The 6,000-nt window shown below is 36.2% G+C and overlaps 1 long non-coding RNA gene across 1 annotated transcript; it reads left to right on the plus strand.

The window, feature by feature from the left end:
* Nucleotides 1-3,302: 3,302 nt before the first annotated feature.
* LOC130014611 (uncharacterized) lies at nt 3,303-5,665 on the plus strand. The gene is made up of 3 exons (XR_007638619.2): nt 3,303-3,380; nt 4,299-4,382; nt 5,476-5,665. It is a non-coding gene; the product is annotated as an uncharacterized LOC130014611 (long non-coding RNA).
* Nucleotides 5,666-6,000: the final 335 nt, after the last annotated feature.

Raw genomic sequence — 6,000 nt, forward strand, 5'->3', positions numbered from 1 at the left:
ACGCAATTCCAATATCAGCTTATAAAATGCTATACACATTTAGCACTTAATCCAGCCGCACCTAATTCGCAAACAAATATCCATTCAATAACCTCAGCGCAAGTAATAAACACTTTACCATCACAAAAATTCATAATTTGCAACCACATAACCACTTTCTATCTCCTAGTATAAGCAATCAATACTTAGTTGTTTCTGTCGTCCGTATAAACAGATACTATTCACTTACTAACTTAATAATCCTGGTTCGCGCGCGTCATATTACGTATTACCAATGCATATATCACATAATAACAGACAACTACGGTCTGACTCTTGCTGCAGTAGTTCCTAGGTATACTTACTGACAAAATACTTTCAATCAAACAGACAATCAAATAATCTAGCAGTGGTAACTGGACCAAACTGCTCTGATACCAACATTGTCACGACCCAAAATGTTGAGCCGCAACCGGCGCTAGGGAGCGGGAGTGGTAGCTCCGGAACCCGTAGCAAGCCTAAAACCACTATTAATTTTTCGCAAATAATAAATGAATACATTACACATTAACCAACGGAAGCAACACATTTATATATAACACATAATTAAACATATACACTAACTGTTTCAAAACCTCGCGGGCTCTAGTTACCGTACCATGTACGAACTGGCCTCGCGGTACTATATACATCAGTTAGTGTCTCAAAACATCACACCGGCATCTGGGGCCGTGGATCACATACTAAACATGTAGCCTATCAAAAAGCATTTAAACAATGACAGCAGTTTATATATACAATCAAAAATGAACTGCTATCTAGGCTACTATTCTGTTGACGCAGGACCACTACTGCAGCCTTCACAGAAGTCATAAACTAACATATACAGATGACTTTTGCACTTCAAAATTGGCTTCTAGTTAGGTCCACAAACTAAGCACCTGTAAGACATCAAAGGTGAGGGGTCAGTATTTGGGAAAATACTGAGTGAGTTGTCATTTACTAACAGTATTAGTATAAAACATAGCATCGCTTTTCAAGAGAACAATGATATAAAGCATATAAACACGTATTTGATCCATACGAAACTAATATCCTAGCATGCGACACATCTCTCGGATAATCATATATCATTTAACCCAATCGTAAATATCAATTGCGAGTCCAACTCGCTGGTGGCCCAGCCACTAGATACGGGGACTCCAGACTACACCGTAGCCGAGTACTCACTCGTATCAAAACCCAATCGTAAATTTCATATTCATCAACAGCTCCCAGCTGTGTCAAGTCATTTCTCAATGCAAACATACTAGACTGGCTCGATACTGGTGATCACACAGCCTATTGACACCCAATAGGTAGCTAGTTTCTTCAGATCGCATACTAGTTCTCATAAATAGAAATTAAATAAACATATAACATTTCAATCAATTATATATAATGCGATGCGTGAAAACAGTATATATATATCAAATAGTTTTAATACATGAAAGTAAAAGTACAACTCACAGTGACCGCAAACCAAGAAATGATATGATCGATCTGATAGTACGCTCTCGCTAGTCCGCCTCTACTGACTCCACTACTCGCTGACACGTCTGATAAATCGTTAATAGTTAGACGTGATTCTCGCATTCTTATACGTATAATACTTTTAAGTTTTAGGATTTAGTTTCGTTTTATACTTGTTTACGTATTCAATAACTTTAGTCGTATAAACGACTTAGCGAATACTATTTCTCATAATTGAGAATTGCTTAACGTCCTTGACGTTTTCCATTATTGTTATTTATCTAAAACGTCGAGCTAATCTCGAGATTAATGATTCTCAAAGTCCGAAACCCGTCCTTTAGAGTCAAATTACTCAAAACGTCGAATACCTAGGTCGATTACAGTTTGTATACGCGTGGGGGCGAGTTGGGGTGCACGGGTGTGCGTTTTGATGGGTGCACGATCGTGCAACTGAATACACGTTCGTGCACCTCAGGGGTACACGTTCGTGTACTTATTGTACACGTTCGTGCACCATGAAAAGTGCACGTTCGTGTACTTCAGTACACGATCGTGTACCTTGCTAGGTGCACGTTCGTGTACTTCCAGTACACGTTCGTGCACCCGTGGTGCACGGTCGTGCACCACGTGCACAGCCCCGGAAATCAGATTTTCCAGGGTTTCGCCACAACTCCGACGTGCTAAAAATACCCATGCTCAGTACCCATATCTCGGTTTCTTCAAAAACGCTATACTAACCTCGAAAACGTCAAATTCAAACCAATACGCTATAAAACTTAAAACAGCCATTTATTATCGAGTTTAGCACTGAATTCCAAGAACTTTACCTCGAAACGAAGCTTAGAATCGATACAGGACAAGATTCTGAAGAGATTGCCGCTTGAATCGCTTGAATCGGACGTCGAACGGAGAAACGGCGGCGAAACGATCGTGATCAAAGGTTTTCTCTCAAATTCTCTCGCTCTCTCTGGAAGTCTCTCTTCCATTCTTTCATATTTCCTTAATTATATATGATTTGACTAAAAGCTCATTTGGGTCCTTGTTCTTTTTGATTCTTATCATTTATCCTTTAAACTTTTCTTTTATACGATTTAGTCCATAGTTAAATCTATAAACTCTTTTATTACGACTTATACGCATTATTTATATCCGATAAATAATACAAAACTCGATATTAGCACTTTCCCGTAAAAATCCAATATTTCTATTTTCGACACAAAGTGGCTAAATTACCACTTTGGTCCCTGTACTACATTTTAGACTTTTCTTGACATTTTTCCTTTTTATTCCAATTCTAACTTTAGAATTGAAATATAATATAAGTTTTCTTCGCAATAATCTTTTCTAAAACCGACCTGCTAAAACTTATTTATCGGAAAACTTTCCGATAATGCCACTCTGGCGAATCCAAACTGGACACGTGGTCCAATTAGCTATTTAAATATTTTGGGGTATTACAGTAGCTCCTCATCTCCAAATTCTCCAAAATTTCAAATGCTCATAACTTTTTCGTTTCTCAACGCAATTGAGCGATTCTTGCGGCCACGAAACGAGGAAATGATTATCTACACTTATATGGCTTCAATTTGAGGAAAAAATTGAAGTATTTAGATGATAATTGAGCTGTATGTTTCGGGATTTTTAGGTATTCAATGGTATTAATGATCTTTGATGGAAATCATCACAATTCTTCAAGGTAAGTGAGGTAAGGTCATTAATTTGAGACTCATGTGGTTTATTTTGAAGTAATCATGAAAACAAAGGTTAGGGTTCTAAGTCTAATTTAGGGTTTTTGCTTGATTATATGATATAAGGTGTTTTAGAGCTTGGAATGAAGAATTTGATGGAGAATTTGATGATTATCTTCGGATTTTGTATCGTACATCAAGGTCAGGATTTAATTCTGATTTTAGTTAACAATTGATTGCTGAAATCAGTTGATGGATTGCTCATGTATTCGGAAATAATGTGTTTGTGGTGACGATGTTTAGTTTGATGATGTTTAGTATGATATGGTGTTGCTTTTGATTGAATTTGAATATGGATGTTGTCGATAAGTATTTGGCCCTATGATAGGTCGAGGATAAGAGATTAACTTAGTGATTTTAAGCATGTATTAGGAGTGATAGAGCTGAATTAAAAGTGAGTTTTTGGTGGTTAAATGTTGAATGCCAAATGCACGAGTAATTCGGTCCTTGTATGGAACTCGTACCTAAGTGTTTTTATTGATGCATAGGTATTGGAATGTGTATGATTAGAATGTGTTTAGGGGCGGATTGTATTGTTATTAAAATGTGGTATCGATAAGTTAGATTCATTGCGTAATAAGTTACGATTTAGCCGATGTAAACAAAATGACGTTTTGCAGAAAACTGTTATGTAGAACAGTCATGTTACAAGAGCCATATCTAGAGTTGTATAACTCCAAATCCGTTTCTGTTTAATTGTAAAGAAACTTGAATGTGTCCTCTATAAATGTCTAGTTTTGAGTTTTCCCTAATTCTGCATCAAACATGGTCATATGAGGCACAACATTTCCTTGCACGGAGCAGTTTTGCAGTTTTAGGACATCACTATGTAATAAGTTAGGAGATAGATTCTGACACCTTCGGGCGCGTTTCATGGTCCGAGACCTAAACAAAAGTTGTAGGCGACGTTCTAAACTTTAAGAATGTCAACTTTGTTTGGGGGTCGGACTATTTTAAGTAAGCGGCTTCGATAGCCGAAGTTGGCTAGAAACATAATTTTTGGTTAAACTAATAATAGCTAGAATTTTGTTAATTCTTGCTATTATTATATTTGCGTAGATCGGACGAGCGACTATCGACAAGGCTTGAGGCAAACGGATCGAGATATCGTCAAGCTTATTTGAAGAATTTGGATAGCAAGTGGTGAGTACACTTTAAATTACTCGCTAATATTCATAAAGCTACGTATATTAATACGAAAAGCTATATGAATATTTATATATTTGAAATGTTTGTTTTCAAAATGTATACGATCATATTGTGCTATTTTGACAATAACATAAATAAGTGAAAGGAATATATATGTTTAAACATCGGGGATGGGTAAAGTAATATAATGTGAACCGAACCAAATATAAATAAAAAGAATATAGTACATTCCTATATATACTATTATGCAAATATTATAAAGAAACTTAGTATGTTCCTATACGTACTATTAATCATAACAAATACCCATATGTGCATGTGTTATTAATGTATGTTGTAGAGTGTTTTGTGCATGTCATGGTCCATAAAGGATCAATACAACAGAACGAAAAATACAAAATCAACTATAAACGTAAAATGAGAATTGTACTATGGTACACCCAATAATAAGAACTAAGATACGAGGTTGAACTCGGTAGAACTATCCCGGGACCCGTATCTCATCCATTCTTGATAATAGTCCTCGGGAATCATACGAAATAAAAAGTAAGTACACATCGAGAAATTGTACGAAACAAGATCGCGAAGTAATACGGAACAAACACTCCTATTAAATGTCAATATGAATTATATGAATCGACAGTTAAGTACAAAAGACTTGCAGGGTGCAGAGTCCGAATGCAGACACGAAGGTAACTCGGTTGAACTATCTCGGGACTCACAACTTGGGATTAAGTAGTGGCATGAGTAACTCGGTCGAACTATCTCGGGACTGTGCCACATGGTTAAAGGTAACTCGGTTGAACTATCTCGGGACCCAACCATAAGGATCAAGTCACAAGAGACTTGCTAATGATTTAATTCGACTTAGAATCGTGATGATATAACCTAAGATTTAAGATTCGATCGAAAACTATTGCAACAAAACGAGAAAGAAAAATATCAATACCATAATAAGAAATCAAAAATGTCAAATACGTATAAACTATAAGTTGATGAAATAAAAAAAGAGTTATGTGATATTGCGTGTAATTTTGGTGAACTCACTCAGTTTTATACTGACCCCGTTGCTCCTCCCATTATTCAGGGATAGTATGATATGATTTGAAGAGTCAAGCTTCCGAAGTTTTAATTCTCGGAAGTCATTTGCACAAGAAGTAAAAGAAGATTTTCATTCTAGCGGTCCGCAGTAGTATAGATGTTTTTGTCTATGTATTTGTATAACGCAATTTCACTCTGATGTTTTTGTAAAATGGGGTCACATTTATTTTGATATATGAAATATGATTGGTTTTGCAAAAAAATTACACAGGTTTTAGGCTTGCTACGGATTTTGGAGCTACCGCTCCCATTCCCTAGCGCCGGTCGCGACTCATAAATTTGGGTCGTGACATTACAATCACCGATCGTTCCTAACTTTTAGGCCTTCCATTACAGCTTTCTATAAATCCCTTGATCTTTGATTTCAATCAGTAAAACTTCTTCCGCCCTTTAATTTTTTTCTAACATCATTAGAGTCAGTTGATGTCGTACTTGAAAAACTAATACACACTCCACATCATCTAACATGTCATCAAAAAATCTTATTAATTTAAAAATTCCTAAATACCTA

This window comes from Mercurialis annua, linkage group LG2 (assembly GCF_937616625.2).
Source record: "Mercurialis annua linkage group LG2, ddMerAnnu1.2, whole genome shotgun sequence".
In the NCBI taxonomy this organism is placed as follows: domain Eukaryota; kingdom Viridiplantae; phylum Streptophyta; class Magnoliopsida; order Malpighiales; family Euphorbiaceae; genus Mercurialis; species Mercurialis annua.